The sequence below is a fragment of the Salmo trutta genome, chromosome 1 (assembly GCF_901001165.1).
Source record: "Salmo trutta chromosome 1, fSalTru1.1, whole genome shotgun sequence".
Taxonomy (NCBI): domain Eukaryota; kingdom Metazoa; phylum Chordata; class Actinopteri; order Salmoniformes; family Salmonidae; genus Salmo; species Salmo trutta.
This window is the reverse complement of record NC_042957.1, coordinates 68,821,364-68,839,356: the sequence shown is the minus strand read 5'-3', so window position 1 is coordinate 68,839,356 and position 17,993 is coordinate 68,821,364. Positions and strand designations below refer to the sequence as shown.

Genomic DNA, 17,993 nt, shown 5'->3' with positions numbered 1-17,993 from the left:
GATGGAGATGCTGACGCTCTTGGAGGTTATCCAGACGGATAGCCATTGCAATGAGTGTGTCCAGGGTGAGGTTGTCATCTTGGCCGGCCAGTTCCGTCTGGACTTCCTCATGCAGACCTCTAAATAACTTGCTGAATGCCGGCTCATTCCATCCACTGGAAGCTGCTACTGTCCGGAAGGTAAGCGCCTACTCAGCAGCCGCCTGATTCCCCTGCTGGAGCTGAAGCACCTCCCTCTCTGCGGGATGATCGAAAATACATTTAAACAGAGCCATGAACTCCTCATAAGACTCGGGCTCCTCCTCTCCTCTCTCCCAGACAGCCGTAGCCCAGTTCCAATGCCTGCCCAGTCAACAGAGAAATAACCGTGGCAACATGTCACAACTCCCACCGAAGTCGACCCCTCTCCTTGTTCGGGCGGCGTTCGGCGGTTGACGTCAACGGCTTACTAGTTGCCACCGATCGATGTTTCACTGTTCGTTTGGTTGTGTCTTGATTGTGTACACCTGTTTTGATTTTCCCTAATTATGTTAATTTTTTAAACCTCTGCATTTCCTGTTTGTCTTGTTGGTGATTGTTTGTCTGTTTTGTGTAGTTGGAGGTGTTTCTCCAAACTATGTATTTTGATGAGAAGATTGATTGATAATTTTAGTAAACACGTTTTGTTTACCTTTATACCTGTGTCCTGCGCCTGACTCCTCCACTTCTCTAAGAAAACCATTACAGAATCACCGACCACCAATGGAGTCAGCAGGAGCAGCCAGTTCTCCTATTCATATAGAGGAGCGCGTTCAGCAGCAGGCGAATATGATCCAGGATCTTATGACTGCCATGGATTGCGTGCTGCTGACCATGGAGAGAGTGGAGAGGAAAGGATGTCCCGTCGACCCAGCCACACCACCGCCCGGCACACCTCTGGATCCTATCCAACCGCCGTCTGGATCCGGTGGGATTCGGCTCTCGCTCCCGGGAGCGTATGACGGAGCAGCTGCTGGGTGTCAGGGGTTCCTACTCCAGCTGGAGCTCTACCTGGCGGCTGTCCAGCTGCCGCCCTCGGGACGCGAGAGAGTGAGCGCCCTCATCTCCTGTTTGACTGGTAAAGCCCTAGAGTGGGCCAACGCCATCTGGGAGGTGGAAGACCCGACTCGGGATAACTACGAGGACTTCTCCCGCCGCTTTCGGGCAGTATTTGATCATCCACCAGAAGGAAAAGCGGCAGGAGAGCGCAAGTTCCATTTAAAGCAGGAGATGAGGAGCGCTCGGGAGTTTGCACTGGATTTTAGAACTCTGGCGGCTGGTGCAGGATGGAATGAGCGGGCCCTGATCGATCACTACAGGTGTGGTTTTGCGAGAGGACGTTCGTAGGGAGCTAGCATGCAGGGACACCACCCTCCACCTGGACCAGCTGGTGGACTTATCTATCCAGCTGGATAACCTGCTGGCCTCCCGCGGACGTCCGGATCGGGGTCCGTTGGTTCCATCCTCCAGTCCCTTAGACCCAACACCGATGGAGTTGGGCGGGGCTGGTACTAGGGAGACCGGAGGGGAAACCGTTCAATGCACCAGAGGTGACCGCAGAGGACACACTGCTGGTCGGTGCTGGGGAGGTTTTCCAGGTAGTCGAGGTGGTAGGCGGAACACTGGTGGTTCATCTCAGGTGAGTAGGCACACGACTCACCCAGACCCCCCTGTTGCTCACATGTGCTTATCTATAAGATTTCCCGGGTTTTCCCCGCATTCCCAGCATAAGGCGCTAGTAGATTCAGGCGCAGCTGGGAACTTTATAGATCGGTCTTTGGACAATAGATTAGGGATTCCTATTGTTCCCGTTGATGTTCCCTTTCCTATACATGCCCTAGATAGCCGTCCTTTGGGGTCTGGGTTCATTAGGGAGGTCACAGTTCCCATTGCTATGGGAAGGAGAGTCATGAAGAGAGTATTAGTCTCTTTCTGATTGACGCTCCTGCGTTTCCCGTTGTGTTGGGGCTTCCCTGGTTGGCTTCTCATGATCCTATTATTTCGTGGCAACAGAGGGTTCTCAAGGGATGGTCCTGTCAGTGTTCAGGGAGGTGTTTAGGTGTTTCCTTAGGTGCCACTACGGTGGAAAGTCCAAACCAGGTTTCCACCTTGCACATTCCTCCCGAATATGCCGATTTGGCAATCGCCTTCTGTAAAAGGAAAGCGACTCAATTACCACCCCATCGACCGGGGGATTGTGCGATAAATCTCCTGGAGGGTGCTGCACTTCCCAGGAGTCACGTGTATCCTCTGTCACAGGAGGAGACGGCGGCTATGGAAACATATGTCGCTGAATCTCTGGGACAGGGATACATTCGGCTCTCCATTTCACCTGTCTCCTCGAGCTTCTTTTTTGTGAAGAAGAAGGATGGAGGTTTACGCCCGTGCATTGACTATCGAGGTTTGAACCAGATTACTGTGAAATACAGTTACCCGCTACCTCTGATCGCCAGTATGACAGAGTCATTGCTCGGGGCGCGCTTCTTCACAAAATTGGACCTCAGGAGCGCGTACAACCTGGTGCGTATCAGGGGAGGGGATGAGTGGAAGACGGCATTTAGCACCACATCTGGGCACTATGAGTACCTCGTCATGCCGTATGGGTTAATGAATGCTCCATCCGTCTTCCAATCATTTGTGGATGAGATCTTCAGGGACCCGCACGGGCGGGGTGTAGTGGTGTATATAGATGATATTCTCATATACTCCACCACCCGCGCTGAGCATGTGTCCCTTGTGCGTACGGTGCTTGGTCGACTGTTGGAGCATGACCTTTACGTCAAGGCGGAGAAATGTCTGTTCTTTCAACAGTCCGTCTCCTTCCTTGGGTACCGTTTGTCCGCGTCAGGGGTGGAGATGGAGACTGACCGCATTTCAGCCGTGCGTAATTGGCCGACTCCAACCACGGTAAAGGAGGTGCAGCGGTTTTTAGGGTTTGCCAACTACTACCGGAGGTTTATCCGGGGCTTTGGCCAGGTCCCATTACCTCCTTACTGAAGGGGGGACCGGTGCGGTTGCGGTGGTCGGCTGAGGCGGACAGTGCTTTTGGTAACCTGAAGGCTCTGTTTACCACGGCTCCAGTGCTGGCGCATTCTGATCCCTCCTTAGCGTTCATAGTTGAGGTGGATGCATCCGAGGGTGGAATAGGGGCTGTGCTACCACCAAAACTCCGCCCCTGTGCTTTCTTTTTGAAGAAGCTCAGCCCGGCGGAGCGAAACTATGACGTGGGGGATAGGGAGTTGTTAGCTGTTGTCGGGGCTCTGAAAGCGTGGAGACATTGGCTTGAGGGGGCTAGACACCCTTTCCTCATTTGGACTAACCACCGAAATCTGGAGTATATTCGGGCAGCGAGGAGACTGAACCCTCGCCAGGCTAGGTGGGCTATGTTTTTCACACGCTTTTCTTTCACTCTTTCCTATAAACCAGGTTCCCAGAACGTCAAGGCAGACGCACTGTCCCGGCTGTATGATACAGAGGAGCGGTCCACAGAGCCCACTCCCATAATTCCAGCCTCATGCCTGGTGGCACCGGTGGTATGGGAGGTGGACGCGGACATCGAACGGGCGTCACGTGCAGAACCCACTCCCTCCCAGTGTCCCGTTGGGCGCGTGTACGTGCTGTTTGATGTTCGCGATCGTTTGATCTGTTGGGCCCACACATCACCCTCCTCTGGTCATCCTGGTATAGGTCGGACGGTGCGCTGCCTTACGGGGAAGTACTGGTGGCCCACGTTAGCCAAGGACGTGAGGGTTTATGTCTCCTCCTGTTCGGTATGCGCACAGTGCAAGGCACCTAGACATCTGCCCAGAGGGAAATTACAACCCCTTCCCGTTCCGCAACGACCGTGGTCACACCTATCGGTGGATTTCGTGACGGATCTTCCCCCGTCACGGGGTAACACCACGATCCTGGTCGTTGTGGATCGGTTTTCTAAGTCCTGCCGTCTCCTCCCTACGGCCCTACAGACTGCGGAGGCCCTATTCACCCATGTATTCCGGCACTACGGGGTGCCTGAGGATATAGTTTCTGATCGGGGTCCCCAATTTACGTCTAGAGTCTGGAGGCCGTTTATGGAACGCCTGGGGGTCTCGGTCAGTCTTACCTCAGGGTTCCACCCCGAGAGTAACGGGCAGGTGGAAAGAGTCAACCAAGAGGTGCGTAGGTTTCTGCGGTCCTATTGCCAGGACCGGCCGGGAGAGTGGGCATCATTTATCCCTTGGGCGGAGATGGCCCAAAATTCCCTACACCACTCTTCCACTAACCTTACCCCTTTTCAGTATGTGCTAGGGTATCAGCCGGTCCTGGCACCATGGCATCAGAGCCAGATCGAGGCTCCTGCGGTGGATGAATGGTTTCGGCACTCGGAGGAGACATGGAACGCTGCCCATGTACGTCTTCAACGAGCCATCAGGCGGCAAAAGGCGAGTGCCGACAGCCACCGCAGTGAGGCCCCGGTTTATGCACCGGGGGATCGGGTCTGGCTCTCGACCCGAAACCTGCCCCTTCACCTGCCCTGCCGGAAGCTGGGTCCACGGTTTGTGGGGCCATTTAAAGTCCTGAGGAGATTGAACGAGGTTTGTTATAGGTTACAACTTCCCCCTGATTATCATATTAACCCCTCGTTCCATGTGTCTCTCCTCAGGCCGGTGGTGACTGGTCCGCTCCAGCAGTCGGAGGTACGGGAGGTTCCTCCGCCCCCTCTGGACATCGAGGGGGCCCCGGCATATACCGTACGAGCCATTATGGACTCCAGACGTCGGGCGAGGGGCCTTCAGTACCTCGTGGAGTGGGAGGGGTATGGCCCGGAGGAGCGAAGCTGGGTACCGGCGGAAGACATCCTGGATCCGTCGTTAATCCAGGATTTTCACCGCTTCCGTCCGGATCGCCCTGCTCCCCGTCCTCCGGGTCATCCCCGAGGCCGGTGTCGGCGTGCTGCTGGAGCCGCGTGTCGGAGGGGGGGGGGGGGGGTACTGTCACGACTTCCGCCAAAGTCGACCCCTCTCCTTGTTCGGGCGGCGTTCGGCGGTCGACGTCACCGGCTTACTATTTGCCACCGATCGATGTTTCACTGTTCGTTTGGTTGTGTCTTGATTGTGTACACCTGTTTTGATTTTCCCTAATTATGTTCATTATTTAAACCTCTGCATTTCCTGTTTGTCTTGTCGGTGATTGTTTGTCTGTTTTGTGTAGTTGGAGGTGTTTCTCCAAACTATGTATTTTGATGAGAAGATTGATTGATAATTTTAGTAAACACGTTTTGTTTACCTTTATCCCTGTGTCCTGCGCCTGACTCCTCCACTTCTCTAAGAAAACCATTACACAACATTAGACCTCTCGGTGGTGGGAGCTCCCATCTGATGTGCGAAATCGAGGGAGCACTGAAGTAGGAAGCCGCGGCATTTGGATGCTGTCTTGTCATATTTCTCTGTGAGGGTTTGACGGGCATCGCTGACCTGAGTGGGTTGCTGAATGGGCTGGTGTGCTGACTCATTGGGTAGACTGGCTCTAGAATATCCTCCAGTGTTGGGACGTTGTAGACTGCGGAGAACATCTTCCATGGCCTTCCCCAGTTGAGCCAGCTGATCATGGTGTTGACGAAGAAGGTCACCTTGTTCATTGATCGTCTGGGAGATGTCCGGTTGTCCTGCTGCTTCCATATTTTGAGTTGGTATTCTGTAATGATGGGGCGGTGAGTCGGAAGCAGGTGAAACGTTTCAATAAAATAACAAAACCAAGAACACGACACTAACATAAGGCAGTATGCAGATACACAAAAACAATACCATCATAAGTAATCTGCGATATTTGATCCCTGGCATCTATTAAAAAGTTGTGTATGTAGTGGTCTCCTTCGTCTTCCTTCACATAGAAACTGTAATCTCTATGAACCACTATCGCTCATACCACAAGCTCTCCTCTCACTGTGTACCACGTGGACCTGTGCGTCAGCCAGGCTACAAGAAGACTGCTTTGAGATAAGGATGTTATAGCTACTGCACACTGGTGAGTTAGTTTGGTTTTCATTGTCAATGTTTTCTCTGTAAATCCTCTCATATACACTGGCAGCTTTCAGATATTCCAGATATCTCAGTCATGTTTGTTTGTGAAAGGCAGCTATATTTCTGTGTGTGGGATATTCAAATCTAAAGGATCTCCAAAGAGATATGCAGGTTAACAGACCATCTGAAACCAAAGCATGGTTCTATTGGTATAGTGTAAAATAAACACAAAAATAGTACTTTCAACAGTAAATGCTGTTTCATTTGGCCTTGAAGTTTCTCAGCAAAACACATTGATGCATTAAAACGACACTTGAGATTGACAAAAGCCTTGAAAAGTTCAACTGAAAAAACGATATTTGAAATAATTATCTTTCAAATACCATTCTTTACATGGCAACTATCTATGTGACTACCAGCAGGGTTATTTGACATCAGAAAGGCTTCTATAGCAAAGTCTAAACCTAGGCATCACAGAAAGATTATGTAAACAGGGTAGGATACTTTTGTGTGCGTGTGTGTGCGCATGCATGCGTGCGTGTGTGCATGCGTGCTTGAATTTGCATGTGGGTGTGTGTGAGCAAGAAAGAGAAAAGGGCAGTTATAAAGGCATGTGCATTTCTCAGGACCAGTAGAAGAGTGTTCACTTCTCTTCCTTCATGGGAAACAATGACCTCTATCTCTGAGGTGTGTCTCTATCTGGAAAAAACACAAGTGTGTTTTGCTGCAGTGCACACACCCCTCATTGTCTTATGTCAGATGGTGTAATGACTACGTTGAGGTTATGCGTGAAGGAGTGACACCACCTGTCAGAAGACAATCCATTCTCTGACTAACAGTGTCAGAAGACAATCCACAGCCCTGACTAACAGTGTCAGAAGACAATCCACAGCCCTGACTAACAGTGTCAGAAGACAATCCACAGCCCTGACTAACAGTGTCAGAAGACGATCCACAGCCCTGACTAACAGTGTCAGAAGACGATCCACAGCCCTGACTAACAGTGTCAGAAGACGATCCACAGCCCTGACTAACAGTGTCAGAAGACAATCCACAGCCCTGACTAACAGTGTCAGAAGACAATCCACAGCCCTGACTAACAGTGTCAGAAGACAATCCACAGCCCTGACTAAATCAAATCAAATTTATTTATATAGCCCTTCTTACATCAGCTGATATCTCAAAGTGCTGTACAGAAACCCAGCCTAAAACCCCAAACAGCAAGCAATGCAGGTGTAGAAGCACGGTGGCTAGGAAAAACTCCCCAGAAAGGCCAAAACCTAGGAAGAAACCTAGAGAGGAACCAGGCTATGAGGGGTGGCCAGTCCTCTTCTGGCTGTGCCGGGTGGAGATTATAACAGCACATGGCCAAGATGTTCAAATGTTCATAAATGACCAGCATGGTCAAATAATAATAATCATAGTAGTTGTCGAGGGTGCAACAAGTCAGTAACACAAGAGTAAGTGTCAGTTGGCTTTTTCATAGACGATCTTTGAGAGTATCTCTACCGCTCCTGCTGTCTCTAGAGAGTTGAAAACAGCAGGTCTGGGACAGGTAGCACGTCCGGTGAACAGGTCAGTGTTCCAGCAGGTCTGGGTCAGCAGGTCTGGGACAGGTAGCACGTCCGGTGAACAGGTCAGGGTTCCATAGCCTGCTTCCATAGCCACTAACAGTGTCAGAAGACAATCCCCACCCCTGACTAACAGTGTCAGAAGACAATCCCCAGCCCTGACTAACAGTGTCAGAACACAATCCCCACCCCTGACTAACAGTGTCAGACGACAATCCACAGCCCTGACTAACAGTGTCAGAAGACAATCCACAGCCCTGACTAACAGTGTCAGAAGACAATCCACAGCCCTGACTAACAGTGTCAGAAGACAATCCACAGCCCTGACTAACAGTGTCAGAAGACAATCCACAGCCCTGACTAACAGTGTCAGAAGACAATCCACAGCCCTGACTAACTGTGTCAGAAGACAGTCCACACCCCTGACTAACAGTGTCAGAAGACAATCCACAGCCCTGACTAATGAAACTTAATGGGACCTACTTCTTTTACTTTTGTCATGTTTCTTTAAAAGTTTTCACATGGGGTCTCCTGAGTGGGGCAGCTGTCTAAGGCATTGCATTGCAGTGCTTGAGGGGTCATAGAGAAAGTGAGGGAGGAACCTGTTATCCCAGGCAGTTCTGCTTCTTCAGGCTGTCTGAACGCCTCACTCTGACCTCTGGGGTATTTCTGTCACCGACCCCGTAGAGGTTAATAAAGATTGCAAACCAGAGTATATACTTAGAGTAATTTGCAAGTAACTCACACAAAGTTCTCTATTTGGTGTTTTCCCTTTTTATCCCCTACTATGGTTCACACCGCCCAGGGTGATGTCCCGTAACTAAATACTATATAAACTCATAATTATCAGTTGCTAGTACATAGTTGTCTCTGCTGGGCAGAGTTCGGCTTATTGTGTTATTGGCAGTTAGTTACCCAATCCTTCTTCCTCTTATTGTGCTTGCAGAAGTAAAACTGAAACAGAGTATCAACAGGAACTGGCTTGGTTCCTCAAAACTTCTCATTATATATACACCTTTTCTTAATTGTATTTAAAAAAAAATAATTTACTAGGCAAGTCAGTGAAGAACAATTTCTCATTTTCAACCTAGGAACAATGGGTTAACTGCCTTGTTCAGGAGCAGAACGACAGATTTTTACCTTGTCAGCTCAGGGATTCGATCTTGCAACCTTTCGGTTACTAGCCCAACGCTCTAACCACTAGGCCACCTGCCGCCCTAATGAAGAAAGATAGCTCTTTACATTTGTTATTCATTACTATGTAGCAATATGTGTAAGCAAAACATCACGCGATAGGGATTTAGTAATCATCAGTGCATTTAAACAGCAGTTCTGTTTCAGGTCTCTTTCTCACACTTCATAGATGGGAACTGCGCTTTAGCACACAGAGTAATTGTATTGACTTAATCGTTGATAAACATACAGGAGTACCTATACACTAGGAATAACATTTCCTTACAGAACCCAAAAGGGTTATCCAAAAGGGGTATCCTTTTTTCTAAGAGGGTAGTTTTATCAGTGGAGGCTGCTGAGGGGAGGATGGCTGATAATAATGGTTGGAATGGAGCAAATGGAATGTATTTGATACCATTTAAAAAATTCCGCTCCAGCCATTACCACTAGCCCATCCTCCCCAATTAAGGTGCCACCAACCTCCTGTGAGTTGTATCATTACATTTTTATGAGTTAAGGAATTAAAGAAGAAGGGAAGAGAAATAAAGAGAGAGGGAGAAGTCGAGAGGTTGGCGACTGTATTCACCCCTGTCGGTTTAGCTGACCTGAGATTGAGGCGTTCTGACCCTGACTTGGCTTCAGGATCCTGAGGGGGAGAGAAAAGACAGAAAGGGGAGATAGACAGTATACAACTGTCCTGTACTGACACCTAGAACACTTTCCCCTATCTGGAGGAGAACTGTTACATAAGTACAGCTTTATTTGAAAGTATAGGAGACAGTAAGAGATGTGGAGTAAAGGAGACAGTCAGAGATGTGAAATATAGGAGACAGTAAGAGATGTGGAGTAAAGGAGACAGTCAGAGATGTGAAATATAGGAGACAGTAAGAGATGTGGAGTATAGGAGACAGTCAGAGATGTGAAATATAGGAGACAGTAAGAGATGTGAAGTATAGGAGACAGTCAGAGATGTGAAATATAGGAGACAGTAAGAGATGTGGAGTATAGGAGACAGTTAGAAATGTGAAGTATAGGAGACAGTCAGAGATGTGAAATATAGGAGACAGTAAGAGATGTGAAGTATAGGAGACAGTCAGAGATGTGAAATATAGGAGACAGTAAGAGATGTGGAGTATAGGAGACAGTTAGAAATGTGAAGTATAGGAGACAGTCAGAGATGTCATGTATAGGAGACAGTCAGAGATGTAAAATATAGGAGACAGTCAGAGATATGATGTATAAGAGACAGTAAGAGATGTAAAATATGGGAGACAGTCAGAGATATGATGTATAGGAGACAGTAAGAGATGTAAAATATGGGAGACAGTCAGAGATGTGAAATATAGGAGACAGTCAGAGATGTGAAGCATAGGAGACAGTAAGAGATGTGAAGTATAGGAGACATTAAGAGATGTGAAGTGTAGGAGGCAGTCAGAGATGTGAAGTATAGGAGATCGGCGATGGCTAGAAGACGGTGACGTCGACCACCGAATGCTGCCCGAACAAGGAGAGGGACCGACTTCGGCAGAAGTCGTGACAGTACCCCCCCCTTACGCGCGGCTCCAGCAGCGCACCGACACCGGCCTCGGGGACGACCCGGAGGGCAAGGCACAGGGCCATCCGGATGGAGATGGTGGAACTCCCGCAGCATCGACGGGTCTTACACGTCCTCCACCGGCCCCCAGCATCTCTCCTCCGGACCGTAACCCCTCCCACTACGCAAAGTACTGAAGGCCCCTCACCTGACGCCTCGAAATACGGTAATCGGGGGGAAGCTGTAACCTGTAATAAATCTCGTTCAGTTTCCTCAGGACTTTGAATTGCCCCACAAACTGCGGGCCCAGCTTCCGGCAGGGCAGGCGGAGGGGCAGGTTTTGGGTCGAGAGCCAGACCTGGTCTCCCGGTGCGAACACCGGGGCCTCACTGTGGTGGCAATCGGTGCTGGTTTTCTGGCGCCTCACGGCCCGCTGAAGATGCACATGAGCGGCATCCCATGTCTACTCAGCGCGCCTAAACCAGTCGTCCACCGCAGGAGCCTCGATCTGGCTCTAATGCCAAGGCGCCAGAACCGGCTGGTACCGCAAGTACGCACTGGAAGGGGGAGAGGTTAGTGGAGGAGTGGCAGAGCGAGTTCTGGGCCATCTCTGCCCAGGGTATGAACGCCGCCCACTCCCCGGCCGGTCCTGGCAATAAGACCGTAGAAACCTACCCACATCCTGATTCACTCTCTCCACCTGCCCATTACTCTCGGGGTGAAAACCCGAGGTAAGGCTGACCGAGACCCCCAGACGTTCCATGAACGCCCTCCAGACCCTTGACGTGAACTGGGGACCCCGATCAGATACTATGTCCTCAGGCACCCCTTAGTGCCGGAAGACGTGTGTAAACAGGGCCGCCGCAGTCTGTAGGGCTTTAGGGAGACCGGGCAAAGGGAGGAGACGGCAGGACTTAGAAAACCGATCCGCAACGACCAGGATCGTGGTGTTATCCTGTGAGGGAGGAAGATCTGTTAGGAAATCCACCGACAGGTTCGACCACGGCCGTTGTGGAACGGGTAAGGGTTGTAACTTCCCTCTGGGCAGGTGCCTAGGGGCCTTCCACTGGGCGCACACCGAGCAGGAGGAAACATAAACCCTCACGTCCTTAGCCAAAGTGGACCACCAGTACTTTCCACGAAGACAGCACACTGTCTGAACGAAGACGGGTGAAATCCTAGTAGCGAACCAACGTAGCGTCTATACTCCCCCACTCCGCATTGGCCCACACAAGGGCTTTCCCTGACAGACAGGAGCTGAGGGCAGAGACACTCTCGTATCCCAAGGGCACTGGGTGAATGGTCGCCAGGTATAGTTCCATCTGGAGCAGGAAACCCTTGCACCCGGCAGCCGTTCCATCATAAGCCCCCGGAAGCGAGAGCCTAATCCCACTGGGTCCACTTGACGGAGGGGTGGGCAGCGGTGGTGTTGGTTGAGGTGATGTGGATGAAGCACGCGATCCATGGCTGAGCCGAGATGTTGTAACATTGTCGCGTGCTGCTGGACTTGTTCCTCGACTGGTACAGGAGGAACTGATGCACCTGCTGACTCCATAAATCGTGCGTTATTCTGTCAGTCTGTGTATATGAGATGAGAAATAGAGTCAGTCGCAGGACACCGAACTGAATAAAATATACGTATTTACTCTAGAAAAAGCTCATCATACAAATTCCACGCAGGGATAAAACAATAACGACAAACACAACTAACACGACCAACCGTAAAACAATAACGCACAAAACATCATGATAACCAGAGGGTTTAAATAGGGAAATAATCATAACGAAATGGGAACAAGGTGTGAACAATCAAGACATAACAAATGGACAAAGAAACATGGATCGGTGGCAGCTAGAAAGCCGGTGACGATGACCGCCGAATGCCGCCCGAACAAGGAGAGGCACCAACATTGGCGGAAGTCGTGACATGACAAAAAATACTGTTTGAGTTATAATAAAGCATTTTTTTATGTATCTGTATTCTTGGCAGGAAGAAGTGGCAGATGGTTTTGGTAAAACTTTTGTCAAAGGAATGAGACTTTCGTGTTTCTTGTCTCAGTTGAATTTATTTGAATTGCCTTTAATTAAATTATTCTTCCTGTGGGGTAAGTCAAATTCAAATTAAATTTTAATTAATGGGTATAATTGAATTAAATTCAGGAATTCAGAATCAACCCCAACCCTGGCTCGAACGAACCCTGTCTCCTGTCTCCTTCATCAATCATCAATCATAATTAATGATACTGTTGTTGTTTTTAATTGCATTGAGTATGATGGGTCAATCTTGTACACCTGCCATCTCACTGTCTAAGAGGATTCATTGTGTTTTATCCTCGATAATGTTTATTCATGTTTAATGCATGTAATCTTGTCTCTGGCTGGAGCAGCCTGCTACTTTTATATATGTAATAAATTAAATCAATTAATCAATGAATCAATCAGATATCTCTAAGCAGATGAATCGATCTCAGCCATATACAATAAATCCATGAAATTAAATAAGTAACCGTAGGATTGAACAACCTCTGTGAAAGGGATTTTAAGTAAAAAGAAAAAGTTTTTTCATGGTTTTTTTGTGTGTTAATGACAATCAAAGTGTTAGAATTAAAGAATATGAGTGAAATAGTCAGCAAAAATATCATAATAAAGGGCTATCAGTGCTAAAGTATTAGACATGTCACTTATCGTCTGTAAAAAGCAGAACAATAAAAATAAATTATGATGATCCTGAAGACTCAGATGGAGATAACTTTGGCTTTGTGACGTTAAACCGCAAACAGCACATGGGCCCCCAGTGCTTCCTCAAGAGCAAGGTGGTCATGGGTACCGCTTGTGGTTGCGTTAACCCAGCTTCCTGTAGCAGTCTGTCAGAGTTTGAAACTGCCAGCACTTCCTCTTCAGGAGGCACTGGGGGCCCATGTGCTGTTGCGGTGTAACATCTCACAGCTAAAGTTATCTCCATCTGAGTCTTGATGATCATCATAATTTATAAAATATGAGCCTCTTTCCCAGTGAGGGGGCCTCTCTATCTTCCTACTCTGAGATGAGAAAAAAATATAGTTTTCACTTCAATGTCCAAATAAACACTTAGGGGAGTGTTTGTGTTTACAATTGAGGTGATAATCTCTTTACTTTAATGTATAATAATGCAATGTACAATAATACATACATTATTGAAATAAAACCAATCAATAATTTTATTTTTATTACACAATGTATTATACATCACAAATTTCAAATCACATTGTATTAGTCACATGCGCCAAATACAACAGGTGTAGACTTAACAGTGAATGCATACTTGCTAAATAAAAAAGGAATAAAAATACGAGGCTGTATACAAGGAGTACCAATACCGAGTCATTGTGCATGGGTACAAGGTAGTACAGCATGTAAACTCAGCAAAAAAAGAAACGTCCTCTTACTGTTAACTGCGTAAATATTACTGTGTAAATATTTGTATGAACATAACAAGATTCAACAACTGAGACATAAACTGAACAAGTTCCACAGACATGTAACTAACAGAAATTGAATAATGTGTCCCTGAACAAAGGGGGGGGCAAAATCAAAAGTAACAGTCAGCATCTGGTGTGGCCACCAGCTGCATTAAGTACTGCAGTGCAACTCCTCCTCATGGACTGTACCATATTTGCCAGTTCTTGCTGTGAGATGTTACCCCACTCTTCCACCAAGGGACCTGCAAGTTCCCGGACATTTCTGGGGGGAATGGTCCTAGACGAAACCACGACTCGTCAGTGAAGAGCACTTTTTGCCAGTCCTGTCTGGTCCAGCGACGGTGGGTTTGTACCCATAGGCCTACAAGCCCTCAGTCCAGCCTCTCTCAGCCTATTGCGGACAGTCTGAGCACTGATGGAGGGATTGTGAAATCCTGGTGTAACTCGTGCAGTTGTTGTTGCCCTCCTGTACCTGTCCCGCTGGTGTGATGTTCGGATGTACTGATCCTGTGCAGGTGTTGTTACACGTGGTCTGCCACTGCGAGGACGATCAGCTGTCCATCTTGTCTCCTTGTAGCATTGTCTTTGGCGTCTCACAGTACGGACATTGCAATTTATTTCCTTGGCCACATCTGCAGTCCTCATGCCTTCTTGCAACATGCCTAAGGCATCTTAATTTCCTACAGTCTGAAAGCTGTTAGTGTCTAAACGACCGTTCCACAGGTGCATTTTCATTAATTGTTTATGGTTCATTGAACAAGCATGGGAAACAGTGTTTAAATCCTTTACAATGAAGATCTGTGAAGTTATTTAGATTTTTACGAATTATCTTTGAAAGACAGTGTAACGGCATTCGTCGGAAGAAGGGGACCAAAGCGCAGTGTAGTACGTGTTCATGATTTTATTTATCAAAAAAACACTCAAACAAAAAATAACAAAACGAAAAGCCAAACAGTTCCGTCAGGTACACTATACAAAACAGAAGACAACTACCCACAAACACAGGTGGGAAAAAGGCTGCCTAAGTATGATTCCCAATCAGAGACAACGATAGACAGCTGCCTCTGATTGGAAACCATACTCGGCCAAAACAAATAAATAGATAGCATAGAATGCCCACCCCACATCACACCCTGACCTAACCAAACAGAGAGAAACGGATCTCTCAGGTCAGGGCGTGAAAGTACCCCCCCCCAAAGGTGCGGACTCCCCGCCGCAAACCTGAACCTATAGGGGAGGGTCAGGGTGGGCACCTACCCATGGTGGCGGCTATGGTTTGGTGCGTAGCCCCCGCTCCGCCCGCTGATCCCTCCGCTTTTGTATCAACGGACCGTGGATCGTCGGAGGAGGAACCGGACCGTGAACCATCGCCGGAGGCTCTGAACTGGGAACCCCCACTGGAGGCTCCGGACTGCGGACCGCCGCTGGAGACTCCGGACTGCGGACCGTCGCTGGAGGCTCCGGACTGCGGACCGTCGCTGGAGGCTCCGGACTGCGGACCGTCGCTGGAGGCTCCGGACCGGGGACCGTCGCTGGAGGCTCCGTACTGGGGACTGTCGCTGCAGGCTCCGCACCATGGATCGTAACTGGAGGCTTTGTGCCATGGATCATCACTGGAGGCTCCGGGCCATGGATTATCACTGGAGACTCTGTGCCATGGATCATCCCTGCAGGCTCCGGGCCATGGATCATCCCTACAGGCTTCTTGCCATGGATTATCACTGGAAGCTCCGGGCCATGGATCATCACTACAGGCTCCGGGCCATGGAACATCACTGGAGACTTCGTGCCATGGATCATCACTGGAGGCTTTGGACCATGGATCATCACTGGAGGCTTCTTACGTGGAGCCAGAACAGGTCTCACCAGACTGGGGAGACGCACTGGAGGTCTGGAGCGTAGGGCTGGCACCACCTGCCCTGGCTGGATGCCCATTTTAGCTCGTTGAGTGTGGAGCGCTGGCACGGGACGCACTGGGCTATGAAGGCGCACTGAAGGCATAGTGCGTAGAGCCAGCGCAGGACACACTGGAACGTGGAGGAGCACCGGAGGACTAGAGCCCAGTGCTGGCACAACTCGTCCTGTCTGGATCCCCCATAGCCCGGCAAGTGTGGGGAGTTGGAACAGGCCGCACTGGGTTATGCTGGCGAACTGGGGGTACCGTGCGTAGAGCTGGCGCAGGAAAACCTGGGCCGAAGTGACGCACCGGAGACCAGGAACGCTGAGCCGGCTCAATCCTTCCTGGCTGAATACCCACTCTAGCACGGCAACTGCGGGGAGCTTTCACAGAGCGCACCGGGCTGTGGCTGCGCACTGGAGACACCGTGCTCTTCACCGCATAACACAGTGCCTGATAAGTCATACTCTCCCCACGGTAAGCACGAGGAGTTGGCTCAGGTCTCCACCCTGACTCTGCCAATCTCCCCGTGTGGGGGGGCTGCCTCTCGGGCTTCCGTCGTTGCCGTGACTCCCGGTCTCGTCACTGTTCCTCTCTCGCTGCTTCCACCTGTTCCCATGGGAGGCGATCCCATCCGGCCTGGATCTCCTCCCACGTCCAGGATCCCTTTCCGTCCAGTATGTCCTCCCATGTCCACCTCTCCTGCCCACGCTGCTTGGTCCGTTTTTGGTGGGATCTTCTGTGATGATCGTCATAGGGAGAAGACCAAGGTGCAGCGTGGTAAGTGTTCGTATTTATATTTTATTAAACTCAGAACACTAAATCAAAACAACAAAACAAAGGAAAACGAACGTCACGTTCTGCAGGCTTACTGAGCTGTACAAAGACAAGATCCCACACTGAAGGAGGGAAAAAGGCTGCCTAAGTATGATTCCCAATCAGAGACAATGATAGACAGCTGCCTCTGATTGGAAACCATACTTGGCCAAAACAAAGAAATAGATAGCATAGAATGCCCACCCCACATCACACCCTGACCTAACCAAACAGAGAAAAACGGATCTCTCAGGTCAGGGCGTGACAGACAGGGTCTTTCTTTTCTGGCTGAGTTTACATGTAGGTAGCGGTAAAAGTGACTAGGCAGTGAGGATATATTATAAAAAAGAGTAGCAGTGTATGTAAAGTATATGAAAGTGTGTCTGTGTGACTGTGTGTGTGTGGCGTCAGTATGCATGTGTGTGTATGTTTTTTGTGTGAGAGTATGTAATGAGTATGTAATGTGTGAGTGTGCATGTGTGTGTTGGAGTGTCAGTGCAACAACAATTAAGATAAATAAATAATAACAGGATTCAATGTAAATAGTTCAGATAGCCATTTGATTACCTGTTCAGTAGTCATGGCTTGGGGTAGAAGCTGTTCAGGAGCCTTTTGGGCCAGAATTTGTGCTCCGGTACAGCTTGCCATGCTGTAGCAGAGTGAACAGTCTACTTGGGTGGCTGGAGTCTATGACATGTTTTGGGCCTCTGTAGCGCCTTGCGGTCGGATAGCGAGCAGTTGCCATACCAAGCGGTGATGCAGCCATTCAAGATGCTCTCAATAGTGCAGCTGTATAACTTTTTGACGTGATCACCAACCAGGACATCCCCTGGCCCTTCCTGGGGTACTTTGCAGCTTCCAGGGAACCTACCAAGGTACACCACTAGCGGGGACCGCAACAGCGACCCCCAACCGGACATCACTGCCCATCCTTGTGGTGGACTGCTCCGCTTTCAGAGAGCATACCAAGTTCAACCACCAGAGGGGACTGCAACAATGATCTACCAACGGGACATCATGTGGTCATGATTTTATGTTGATTTGTAACTTGCAGGACAAACAAGATCCAAACCACCAGGGGGGTATGTCATGACGTTGCCCTCTTTGAGTACAGGGAGGACAGTTGACCCCCTCCCCCTTGCACCATCCCCCAACCTATCTCCCCCACCCAGGCCCTGTGTGAAGGGGTGGTAAAATTCTAGAGGAGAATCTCCTGCCGCATGGCCCAGTTGAGACACAGAGGGGTTTCATAGAGAGACACAGGAAATTCTTCCAACTCACAGAATTGGGGAACCAAACAACATTTATGTTCTGGAGAAGGTATAAATATTGGTGAAGAATCCAGCTACGAACTGGTCCGCTTGGTACAATTTTGTGATACTCAGAAGAGACAATATTACCATAATACTGTTTATATAATAGCCTCAGCTATGGGACTTGCATCTAAATGGTTGTATAAAATGTATTAATAAGGATAAAGCTATTTGTAATACGTTGAGATGCTATGTACTGATGTTAATGTGATAGA

General features: G+C 49.1%; 1 protein-coding gene across 1 annotated transcript in view; it reads left to right on the top strand.

Moving 5' to 3' along the window:
• Positions 1–5,946: 5,946 nt before the first annotated feature.
• LOC115206374 (uncharacterized) overlaps positions 5,947–17,993 on the top strand; it is a 40,236-nt gene continuing 28,189 nt past the window's right edge. The window contains exon 1 of the mRNA XM_029773239.1: positions 5,947–6,020. The gene's annotated coding sequence lies outside the window, so the exon portion shown is untranslated. The remainder of the gene's footprint in view (positions 6,021–17,993) is intronic.